Source organism: Anser brachyrhynchus (genome assembly GCF_964034855.1).
Source record: "Anser brachyrhynchus genome assembly, chromosome: 10".
NCBI lineage: Eukaryota > Metazoa > Chordata > Aves > Anseriformes > Anatidae > Anser > Anser brachyrhynchus.
The window spans coordinates 6173380-6185673 of record NC_137705.1 but is presented as its reverse complement, the minus strand read 5'-3'; the positions used below and the strand labels follow the sequence as shown (position 1 = coordinate 6185673).

Genomic DNA, 12294 nt, shown 5'->3' with positions numbered 1-12294 from the left:
TGTTGCTCATCCGGCTGTGGCACAGGTTTGCAGAGTAGTGCTGGGGCTGGAGGTTACTGCTGGGTATCACGTCCCCCACAATTGCTGGTCATCACACTCATGTTTCCTGTCACCAGGGCTCAGCACAGCAGGTCAGTGTCCAGGGGAAATTACCCCCAGTCACCCCAGTGAGCAGTTGGCACCATAACTAGCAGGCAGGACCTGATCCGGAGCTGCCAACAGCAGCTGGGTGCTCCTCCCCAGTTTTTTCTTATCCATGCCAGCCGAGCTGTGCCATCACAAGCTGCCTTTGGGCTGGTCTCAGGCCACAGAAGCCATAAAATTCCTGCCTCTTTACTGCTGTGAACCTGGAGTTCAGCTGCACTGTCAACAGGCATTTATAACAGTTAGCAGTTTTACTGCTCACGTGGATGTCTGAAGGACTGTAGGTTTCAATCTTCACTTGGCTTTCTCTGCTCATATTAAATACCTGTCAGTGTACTAATGTATGGAATTTGCATCAACGTCCTTGGAGATGTTTTGAATGCAGAACAAGTGGGGATTTTGCAATGAAGATCCACAGTGCAGACAGTAACTGTAATAACAGAGGAAAAATGCATTCCGTCTATTCTTCCTGCAGCTCTGTCATACTGTGCCCAAGAAATACAGGCGAGTTTGCTCTTCACATCCCTGTAGGCTTACTCAGCTATAATGAGAAAATAAGTCAGCTCCTGCTTGAAGAAAACAGGAGGAAGGAAGAGTTTTGGTACATATGCTGGGTCAGGAGTTTGGAAGCCAAGAAACAAAGCAAAGGAGAAAGCTTTTTGGAAACAAAAGTCTTTGCACTGGTGCTTGCTTTCAGCAGCATGTGCTGGGGGAAGGTTTCTAAGTGAGCACATTGCTCCAAGCAAAGGAATAGTCTACAGGGTAAATAGTTGCATACACATCATCATTTATTGTTTCTCATTCATGCCCCGTACCATTTAAAATCAGGTAACATAAGTCAGAGCAAGACCCATTGTAGACTAGCATCCTATCTCCAGTGGCCAGTAATAGATGTGCTATTTCTTACACTGACTGCTTGGCCTTGAATTAGGCGATATCCCCAGATGCCAGAAGTCTGCAGGCTAGAGGTTCATTTAATGGTCTCCAATGGACTTTTCTTCAATTAATTTCTCATTGCTTTTTATTCCCTTGGTTCCACAGCATCCCACAGCTATGAGTTCCACAATTTCATTACGCATTACGTTATTTATTTTTTACATTTCTGCTCAATAGTTTCATGTGATATCTCCCTCCTTGTCACAATTGCGAGAAACTGAGAATACCTGTTTCCTGGCATTTCTAATAGTAAAAAAAAAAAAAGGTTATTTACTTCTCAAAAGGAAAAAAAGTAGATTCTATCTCCATTTAATCATAAGATCAGTGACTTAGGGATACAAAATACATACAAATCATCTGAGTAAATAATTGCTTAATGCACATTGTTTGATTCTTAAAGAAATGGGTATTGAATCTTTGAGTATGATATTCACCCAGGGACTCCCATGAAATGAATAGTACATCTTAAGTGAAGCTCAAAAGCCAGAGATGTGAAAAATCCCTTTTGATTTATTGCTGAAATGTATTGACAGGCTAAATAATGTAGCATCCTAAGTAATAAGCCGCCTATTTATTTGTTTTTACTTCTATTTGAGTAGCATGAAGATCAAAAAGACATCTGCTCTCTTGATAGGTGTCTAAAAGATTTGTGTTTGAGGATACTTTTCAGGGGGACTGCTGACATTAATTCATCTAAGCAATTCACTGTACTCTAGCCTCTACAAATCAACTATTCTTTATATAATAACCTGTAATATACCTATAATTGTTGATAACCAGTATTGTCCATCAAAACAGCTTTCAAAACACCTCAGAAGGGAGTCTGAGGTCACTTATGCTACTTGAAGCCCCATACTGTAGAAAAATCCAGGTTTCTTGGCATCCAGCCTGACTCTCCATGCCTACATATGAAATACCAAAATGGATTTTGGTGAAGTAATGTAGTAGACGCAGCTCTTCTGTGAGCAAATGCCTCTCCACACCATCCCAGAGGGAGGACCCTCTGCTGCCATCCGAGACAAGTCAGCAACACACCTCGCAGGCATGCATTTGGGCTCTGCAGACCAGCTTTCCAAAAACCTGCTGACATCAGGCAGAGTTTTGGTTTGCTTCTGGTTGAGCTTGTTAGCTATTTCCAAGGTAAAGCCCAGCCTTCTTCGTCCATTTTTTGGGGGGAAAAATTACAGCAAACCCAGGTTCATAAATTGCGATATTCCAAGCAGTATCACTGAAGCTAGATCACATCTGAGAGGATCAGCCAAGCTATGAATAATGTCATTGTGCTGTATATCAACTCACCTCTGTAGCAATAGCAAAACCAGAAACTCAGAGCCCTCCCTCACAGGACAGATAGCTTAAACTGAGCTCTTGCTGACGCACATCCCTTCACTCCCTGCTTCAGCTGCTCAGCTCATGTATTCGAAACATGCTCCCAGCCTTGTAGTCTGTTTGCTTAATTCCCTCAGAAGACCTGCTGAGTTGTTTTCAGACTAAGCAAAGACACATCAGGAAAGTAAAGCCTCAGAACTCGAGTCTGAAAAAAAAAAAACATCTTGTTCCCTCTCTCTAAAGTGGGAGCCAGGGCAGATACATCTTGAAAACTTCACAAAGACTGCCGAATAAGTGAAACATTTGAGGCAGAGGAGTGCACGGCTGGCAATGCTGTTTGATCTGTTTGCTAATCTGTCTGTGGCAGGCAGCTCTCTGCATCTCAAGCACTGCTGTTCCAGTAACCCCCCACCCCCGTAACTTCATTATCCCATAGATGAAAGCTGGTGCTATCATCCTCCTGACCAACCGCCACACACTGCCAAGGCAGCCTGTTCTGGGGAATATGTCCACATTTTTCAAACATTTCCATTCACACTTAGCTAATACACTCATTTCTTCCTTTGTGCCAAGTTATCCCAATTCTAAGCCCACTGAAACCAATGAAAAGGCTCTCCACCATGACTTGCACCAGACTGGTGGGTTTGGCTTCAGGTCCCAGGTGAAAGCAATGGTTTGAATGTGGGGCATGTTAAGCATGAGCTCATGTACTGTGTCAGCAGCTAGCATGCTTTGGAGATGCTAAACCATCAGTCGAGTCCTTCGATAAATGGAGGTTAAACAGGGGCAAGCGCCATGGAAGAACAGAACCATAAAAGATAATGGGGAAAAAAAAGTGCCAGGTAAAAAAAAAGAAGAGAAAAAGTGCCAGGGTGTTTGTAAGTCCCTCTCTGTGCCCCAGCCTGCATCAGAGCAGCTTGGGGCTGCAGCTCCTGGCTACCTTTGTGGCACCACTTGGATGAACAGTCACTGCTCAGCACAGGTAAGGGGTGCAGCTGAGCCAGGGATGCAAATCTAATTGCCACTTTAATGAGCCCTCCAGCAACACCTTATTTCACCTATTTTGAATGAACATCAAGTGGCAATTAAGACATTATCTGACAAGTGCTGTGTCTAAGCAACATGCTGGCTGTGCACTGGCTTCCTTCGGCGATGAGCGGAGGAGTTAGTGGCCGATAGACCTAGCTTTTTACCTTTTATCCACTGCTTGGCTAGGAGTTGGCTTTCAATCAGACCTTGCCAGCCCAAATAGTAAACTAACACTCTGAATGATCCTGAGATTTGAAAGGAGACATGTGGCAAATTCTTTGTGGAGAATGGGATACAGGGATTCATTTCTGTTACAAGCATATCTGTGAAGTTTGTAGCTAGTGCTTTGCACACAACCACAACTTAAAATCTGCTTTGCAAGTAGGAATGAACGGGTACATTTGTCCCACAAAATAAATATAGGTAAAAACTATGTTTGGTTTAGTCTGGGGTGATGAGGCTATCCCTGGCTGTAGTGAGGTTATCACCATAAACAAAGCACTACTCACAAAACAGATTGCAGAACCATGATAAACATTTCTGGCACATACCGACCTCAGCAGGGAACATATGAGGATTCCTCCATGAATATTTTGAGCAAGCGGAGACATTTTATCCTGAACAGGGATAAGGAGAACTCTCAGTTATGCTAGATACTAAGTAAAGTTTCACTCTAAGTCAGCTAATCATTGACCTTTTGATAAACTTCTGGACTTAAACCCAAGCAAACTTTTGGTTAGTTTACATTTCAAACTATGATGCCATTTCACATTACAGAAAGAATTTCTGTCTTCAAGAAATGAAGTTTACTGTATGCTTTTAGAGCATCTTCAGATGTATTCTAGTAAGAGACCCATGGGGCTCACAGTTTGCAAAAATAAAAATAACTCCCACAAACTAAAGGCTAGACTCTGTTCTCCAGGACCTAATTTCCCAATAGGTTAAATGAGAGAAATATCAGGTCCTTTGACATAGATGAAGAAATATGCTTATTTTTAATTCCTCCTAGCAGGTGGAAAGTACTTATCACAGCAGGAAGAAAGACACCCAAAAGAAAATATCAGAAGGTGGTTATGATAATAAGCTTATTTTCATTACAGTAGGATTATATTTAAACCTTTGATTAGACTCTTAAAATTTCAGAACATGCTTCTTCGATCCCAGATTTTTAAAAGACAAAAGAAAAACAAGAAGAGAAAGTAAAGTCTTACTCCTGTGGATGAACGCAGTTTTGTTGCACAGAGAAAATCTTTCTATTGTAAAGTTATTTAATTACATTCAGAGGACATCTTTAATTTTGATTATGACTAGAATCACGCATGTCTTAATTTAGGAAGTCCTATTGGAGTCTGTGTGTCCTAAGCACAGGTTCTTTGAAGCATTGCTAAGTGGGATAATTTTATTGTACGAGTTTTCTTGTAAAAATTATTGTCTTTCTGGATGTCTAATTAAAATAAAGATGTAATAAAGAATTTATGGTTTTAATTAGAGCATAGATCTTAAAGCAATTATAGTGTGATTAATAATTCCTTAACAGGCTTTCTTATACGAGATGAAGAAAAAAGATTTGAGCCCCATGAAAAATCAATATGCATTACTCAATTACATTAACAAGGCTACACAAAGCAGTCTAGGTACCAATTAAATTGCTCCTCGTGTTAAACTGGCAATGGAGTCTGCAGTTATTAATGAGTCCTGATCTATTTGTTTAGTCATTGTGGATATTTTTGAACTACAGTTTTTGTTATTGGAAAGATGCTGTAACATACAGATACATCTATGGACTCGTCCTCCCTCAGCACAGTTTCAGAGAACAAAGTGAGCAAGGTTTGCTCCAGAGCCATCAGGATAGAAACGAGCACCCTGCAAGGTGCTGGGAATCCCTGGCCCAGGTCAAAGGGGCTGACAAAAGGTAAATTAAAAAACAAGCTCATTATCAGCATTAAACCCAGTACACCAAGTGCTGCAACATCCCAGAAAAGTCTAAGGTGGCCCCGGTTTTTAAATACTGACCAGAGGGCTTTTGGGAAGATCAGGACTTTATGCATAACTTACACACCCTGACTGAAATATTTCCCCAAAATTTTATTTTACCTGTCGTTAATAAGCTGGCTGAATGAATGGAACAGGGGACTAGGTAAATTTAGATTTTACAGATCAAATGAACTTTAAAAAAACATTGTAGCTATACGTTCATTCATGCACAGACAGTTCCTCTGATCAAGCTGCCCAGCAAATGAAGCCACACTAATTTAAATGCCGTAGAGGGGGAAGATGGTCTCATGAGAAACTTGTCATTCTGTAATGTGGATTGTAGCTTGGAAACTTGCTAATTGATCATTAAGAACACATTGTTACAAAGGTGGACATCTTAGTGTGAGAAGAACAGAAAGCCTGAAACCTTGATAGAAACCACCTCTCTCCCCAAAGGAATCTAGAGGACACCGATATTTTACTGTGCTCGGACCCAGCTATAGCAGAACAGATTTATTTTGGCTCTGTCAGCTTGGGTGCAGCACTGCCTGCAGACCTGAGGCTTCATCCATATCTGTGAGAGATGCTGCCCTGCTGCAGCAATGACAAGGGGGAAGGGTATCAGAGCTACCCGCAGATTTCAACATCCAGAGAAACTTATGCATTGAGCTGGGTTTCACTTCTTGAGCACATCATTTGAAAATGCAATTTGCTTCAGCCAAATGACTCACAAATTCATGCTCTTTTCAAAGAGCTGGTCAGGTTGAAAAAATAAAAAAAAGTAATTGCAATAGGGAAGAGTGCAAACTATTTAATTCTAGACTAATGCTGTGATGTGAGTGAGTGCCTTACAGCTGGCTTCAGTTACTTGAAAATCTGATTCTAAAAATTCCTTAAAGCACTTCAAAAGGATTGTAATGTTTTCCTAAGATTTTCCTTTCCTTTTGCTGTCTCTCCTATTCAACACCTTTGGGTTTTCCCTATGGTCTGTGGCACTCACCAGAGACACAGGACAGGGATGTGAGCAGCACATTCCGGTTGCAGAGCTCACATCCAACCCACGCGAGCAGGTTGCACAGTCTCTTCTTCTCTTGCTATCAAATCCAAGCTAAGACTACCCCAAATCCAGAGCCACAGGTGCCAGCACAGCCTGGTTCACCAAATAAGTGTGCAGAGGTACCAAAGTAGAAAAAACCACTTACAGATCTTTGTGTAGGATCTGAGACAAGAAGGGACCGCCTGGTCCAGGGTTTGTCCAAGCAACAGGAGCTGGCAGCATGTAGTGCCTCTGAAGGCCACATCCCAGCTAGTGAAGAGACTTTCAGAGGACCACATCGAACACCGAGGATGACTTTTGGCAAGGTCCCACACTCAGTTCTCTCTTTGCTCTACACACGCCTTGGTCCCATTGTTTCTGCTCATCTCTCTTCCCATCAGGAAACCATTTCCCTTGGCACGTTTTTTCATCTTCTCATTTACATGTCTCCTGCAAGACTGAAACTCTAGCATTGATTTACCACAAGATAATGTTAATAGGATCAATAAACCACAATGACTGTATCAAAGTGTCTGTTCTTCACCCTCCAGGACTGCAGAAGGTGCTTTAGTCTTAAAGTACATCCAATACTCCATTTCTCACTCTTCTTGGTCTAAGTCTTATGCGTGGGAGACTCTCTGTCTGCCAGGTAAAGAATAAATGATTAGCTTGCTGAAAATTTAAATTTTAATACCACTTCAGCACATATAAAATATTACTGATGCAATTAAAAAAAGACAATTGGCTCAATGCATCTAAAAATGGGTGCTTGCATACCCTGGCAGGAATAAATGAAGCCTGTTGGGAAGCCTATTAAAAGTACAGATTTTTGTGTGGTCCCAAACTAGTTATTGCAGCCAGCTGCAAAGGCACTGGAGCACAAAAAGGAATAATGTCATCTATCACTTAAAAATATTTCCTTATTCTTTTTGATCCTAACCAATATCTGACACTTGACCTCAAAGCATTTTACACAAAGGATTAAAGACCTGAAAGTCAATCTAGTTATCTTCCTCGAGATCAAATGAAATGTTTCAGTGGAAGACTAATGACTCCGTGCATCTTTGTGACCAAACTAATTTCACATTTAACTAGTGAGTCCTGTGGCACAAGTGAGTTTGAGGGGAGATTTAGGAGGGCAGTGTAGGGTGTCTGAACAGATGAAAGTTGGGCTGGGCTGCCACCAATGGACATCCGTGTTCATGTGAATAACAACCAGGTTCTTAACTCAAATAATTTGAATCATTTTACTGACTGATTTTGGTCTGAAGAAACAGAAGTTTGAGATGGAGGATATGAAGGCAGTCTGGCTGAGCAGAAACTAAAAGACATCACCTTTCAGGAGACCACGTGAAATGCAAGAAAAGGCTCAGCCCCTCTCCTGGTGAATGCTTGTCTGAAAGAGCCACATAAAACTCTGCCAGTCCAAGCAAATCAAGCCCAGCAGGGCACATTCATAAGCTTTACTGGAGATAAAGGGTGAGATTTATAAAGTGCCCATGTAATTCAGCAACACAAGTGCTACTGAAAATTCTTCCCTAAGGGTTCTTGTAAATCCAAACCCTCTAAGAAACAGATTTTTGTGAGTTTTTCCTATTGATTTAAATGGACTCTGGATCATCCCCAGAGCATTTTAAACTTCATATCAATATATTTTCCAGTTTTCTTTGTATGTGCTGAACAAAGCAAAGGCCTTACTATTATCCCTACACATAAAGTAAATTTATTCTGACAGTTTAAGTTTGCTTGAACTTCAAACAAAGTTCAGAGCTTTAAAAACTTAGCTGAGATTATCATTGTATGATAGAATGCCACTTTGCCCACATAAACATCTGTTTTCCATATCAATATTTTTACAAAATTAACTGGAAGCTTGAAAAATGTAGTACTTCCATTTAAGTATGTAAGAGCCTCTATTGTAGAAATTCAGCTCAAAAAATAAGTTGGCCAGTTAGGAGAATTAGCACAGTGCTCTCAGTTACGTGGGTGCACATCAGAAATGTTGATAGAGAAGAATTTTTAGAAGTCATCTATAGAGTAACCTCCTGCTCCATGCAGAAGCCAACACTTAATCAGGTCAGCTGTGCTTTTGTCTTGGTCAATCCTGAAAACATAGAACATTTGATTTATGCCAAATTTACCTTGCCTACATAGCAAACCAGAGCAATGTATCCAAATTAAAAGTAGACACCAGCGTAAAACAAACTTGTTGAATTTTTAGCTTCTTTTAAATATGTTGTTAATGATTAAGAAAGCAATAATTTGATTTTTATTTCCAAAGAGCACTAAGGTAAGCCCAATTAAACCCAGTCTAATTCTTTCTAAGATTGTCTTTTCAGAGATTTAATGTAGTTCAACAAGTTGGTTATAAAAGATGTTTTGGGCCAAATGCTTCCAAGTTAGATCAGGAACATTACATATGCTTCAAAAGATTCTTGAATTTTTTTGTGACAGTTAATGATAATTTTTTGGTCTTTAAAAATTTTTTTTTTCCTTTAAATTTATTATGCAAAACTGCAAGAGCATATCTGAAAGAAAATCCCCAAATAAACACTTGGACAACATTGAGAGTAAGTCTGCAATGTTTTTCCAAGGGAGATGGGAGGAACAGACCCACTCTATTCCATGAGATTAGCCAGGCAACTAGGGACTGGGACTTAATTTCATTATATAATTATAATTTCCCTTTATTTACAGTGATGAGTTAGCTGTAGGTTGGCTTTCTAATGTTACCTTAACTGGCTCTAGAAAAAGAGCAGGATGCAATAAGAATGAATGCAACATGCTCAGCTAAAAGGTCAAATTCTGGTCTCAAAGCCACCAGCTTCAGAGGCTCCCACCCGGCGCCAAAATTCCCACCAAGGGCCCTGGCTGCACTCTGGCTCATGGAGTCCCCAAGCAGGATTTGGTCAAACTACAGCTGGAGAAATTACTTTAACCTTTTAATAAGCATCCAGCACTAAGCAGACATGAATGACTTCCAAGGCAAAATGTCAAAGAACAACTATAAGCAGCAGGGAAGACAGTGAGGGAAAGTAGGGCCAATTCACACTTAGAGAGATCAACATTGCCATTTCTTCCTCTCTCCCTTCCTTAATAAGCATGTTATGCACTAATTTGGGTAGCAGATTAGCCTTAAAGAATGACAGCAAACTGGCAAGTCCTTTTTTTCTTAAAAAAACAAAAACAACAAAAAACAGTTATTTCTTTTCAAATTCTTAATTTGGATTTTTACTGCAACTACATTTAAGAAAAATCAGATTTTTAAAATCCATTTTTAGAAGGCCCCTAGAGTTTAATTACAAGCACATTAACCAAAGTTTTGGTTTATATAGATTTCTGTAGATTTAACATCCTTGTCTGAGGATGAGCAAGTGCAGAAGTGGCAATAAGGATGAGCAAAGGGCAGAGCTGGTGCAGTGTGAGACCCCAAGAGCACACGGCCATGCCGAGTGTCTGGCAGATGCTGTGCTCCAGCCTGCAAGGAGCCTGCTTGCGTGCCAGGGAGGATGTTTTCCACTGCTGAGGGAGCCCCATGGGGAAAAGCTTGATCAAAGTAGTGATTAAAGGGGGATCTTGCAGGGTCAAACTGAGCTCCTTTGTTCTCCTGATTTTTTTTTTTTTTTTAAACATTTGCACTCAATAAAGCTAGCTCTTCTCTTGAGGACACATTGGCAATTAAATGCTTGCTTAGATAGCTGGAGTCTATCTCAGACTTGTTTTAAAAATACGGAGGAAAGTGGCGCATCCAGATTCTGGTAGCCTGAATTCTCTCCATGGCCCTCATTTCTGTGCCAGCTGTTGAAGATTTATATTAAGCTATATTTGCAGAAATCCACTTGCAAGAAGGCTGGATATATTGTTAAGATGGTGAAAGGATGCATTTCCTCAGTTACTCAGCACACTTCTTATAACCATTTCCAAAAGTTCACTATGTCCTTCAGTCAAAACTGCAATGCCAAAGGAAGCTCATTATGCCATAAATACAGCATTTCACATCACAGTGGGGCATCTACAGGAAACTTGACTCAAAAAAATCTTTACCTGAAGTGAAAATATTTTTTAATGATAAACAAACCCTAAAGATACAAAAGGAACCTGTGCACAGGCAGGGAATGAGCTGTGTTCTGGTTCCCCAAATGTACTGATGCAAAAGTAGAATTATTTTGAAAAATACAACCATTGCCATACACATGCAATGTTATTTCTGTGAAGGCTCACACCTCCAGCCTGCAGTAGGCACTCACTCATGGCCCCCACAAGGTTGTTCCCACAAGCAAATCATCTGCATGATTATTGATTGCCCACAACTGGAACCCAAAGGGAGAACAAGCAACTTGAATCAAAGCAGCACTAAAAAAATAATAAAATTTGACTACTTGCATTAGAACTTCCGTCTCCCAAGCTTGTGTCTTGCTCCATTGTACATGAAAACGTAGATATCCTCCTCAGAGTCAGAAAACACAATCAGTGGACCTAGAAAACAGGCCAGGAAAGACACCTGAGAGCAGAGAAAAAGAGGGCCACCTTCCTTTTCAGCCTTTAAATAGCCGAGGGATCAGGCACTGAGTGGCCAGGAGCAGGATGAGTTGGCCAGGTGGGATTGGTCAGGTTGCGAGTTGTTTCCAGATCTCCACCATCTAACACCAACACCTGTGAGAAGGATGCACGGCCTATCTCAGGCTCCTTCTGGAGGCAACAGCCATAATGCTGCTGCTTTGGGTTTAATGGGTATGGGCTTTCTCTGACATCAAAGATATTGGTAGTGAAGTTCCCACTGCCTAAAGTTGTGTAGGATCGTGATAAGGTTGGGTAGACAGAGTCCTCAGTTAGTAGGAGCTACTAACTTCAGAACTTCATGTGCTGAAAAAACATGGCCTGTGGTGTGCAAGTAGGCAGTCCGCCCATCTTCCCATCAGATTACCATCATCAGAGGATCAGAAAAGAAATGCCATATTTTGCACCTAACCAGTGTCTTCTGAATAGGAAACAATTAATTACTGCCAGGTAATGTTGTTAGAGGCTGATAAGGTGACACAGTGACTTATGAATTTCTTCCACTAACTCATAGCTGCAATGAAGACACAGCAAGATTCGCTTTCACTGAAAGCAAATATTAAAACAACATTCATTATCTTTTCATGAAAGGGAAAAAAAACAGTGACCTTGGCAGAATTTCTGTTTCTCCTTCTCCCTCTTTCAAAACAAAACCAACCCAAGACAGCACCTCCCCCCAGGCCCATCAAAAGACAAAGCCCCCAGCAGAAAGAAGCGCATCCTTTTTAACCATTGAAGATGCTTTGAGATGGGTCTTTCCTACAGGGATTTCAGAAGCTCCATTGCAGCCGCAGCAAGCAAATGAAGCAAAGAATGGGCCACTGAGTCAAAGAGGGAGCAAGAGCAGGCGTAGTACAGCGAGCTATTTTAAATCATCATTGGAGATCTGTAGCTAAGCTCTCCAGCGGCCTGCTTCTAGCTAAAAGGCTTCCACTCGAGTGCTTCAGATCATGTAAGTTTGTTTAAGATGCATAATTCATGAAGGGTACATAACACCATCCTTGAATTAACTTTTCACTCACCACATGCTTGACAGGAGGAGAGCTGGCAGAGTGGTGTGACTTCAGAAATCTGACATTGGCACGCTACGAGTCCCAGGAAGGGACAGGGATCACTCCATTGTCTTAACCCCTTTGTTAGTGTGAATGCCTGAGAAAGGCATGCACCTGCTAATTCCTCAATTAGGACTATTTCCATCTGTTGTTATTGCCATTAAAATAAGAGAAAGACAAATGATGCGAAGTGTTATAACTACTTATATTATAGTTCTCAAGAAGTGTATGTAAAGA

General features: G+C 41.0%; 1 long non-coding RNA gene across 2 annotated transcripts; it reads right to left on the bottom strand.

Moving 5' to 3' along the window:
* Positions 1 to 1055: 1055 nt before the first annotated feature.
* On the bottom strand, positions 1056 to 12061 carry LOC308200519. 2 transcript variants are annotated; one of them, XR_013955661.1, is made up of 3 exons: positions 10828 to 11943; positions 6615 to 7086; positions 1056 to 1323 (listed from the first exon to the last, which is right to left on the bottom strand). It is a non-coding gene; the product is annotated as an uncharacterized lncRNA (long non-coding RNA). The 2 variants fall into 2 exon arrangements; XR_013955660.1 differs by lacking the exon at positions 1056 to 1323 and having other exon boundaries at positions 4556 to 7086; positions 10828 to 12061.
* Between the last annotated feature and the right edge of the window lie 233 nt (positions 12062 to 12294).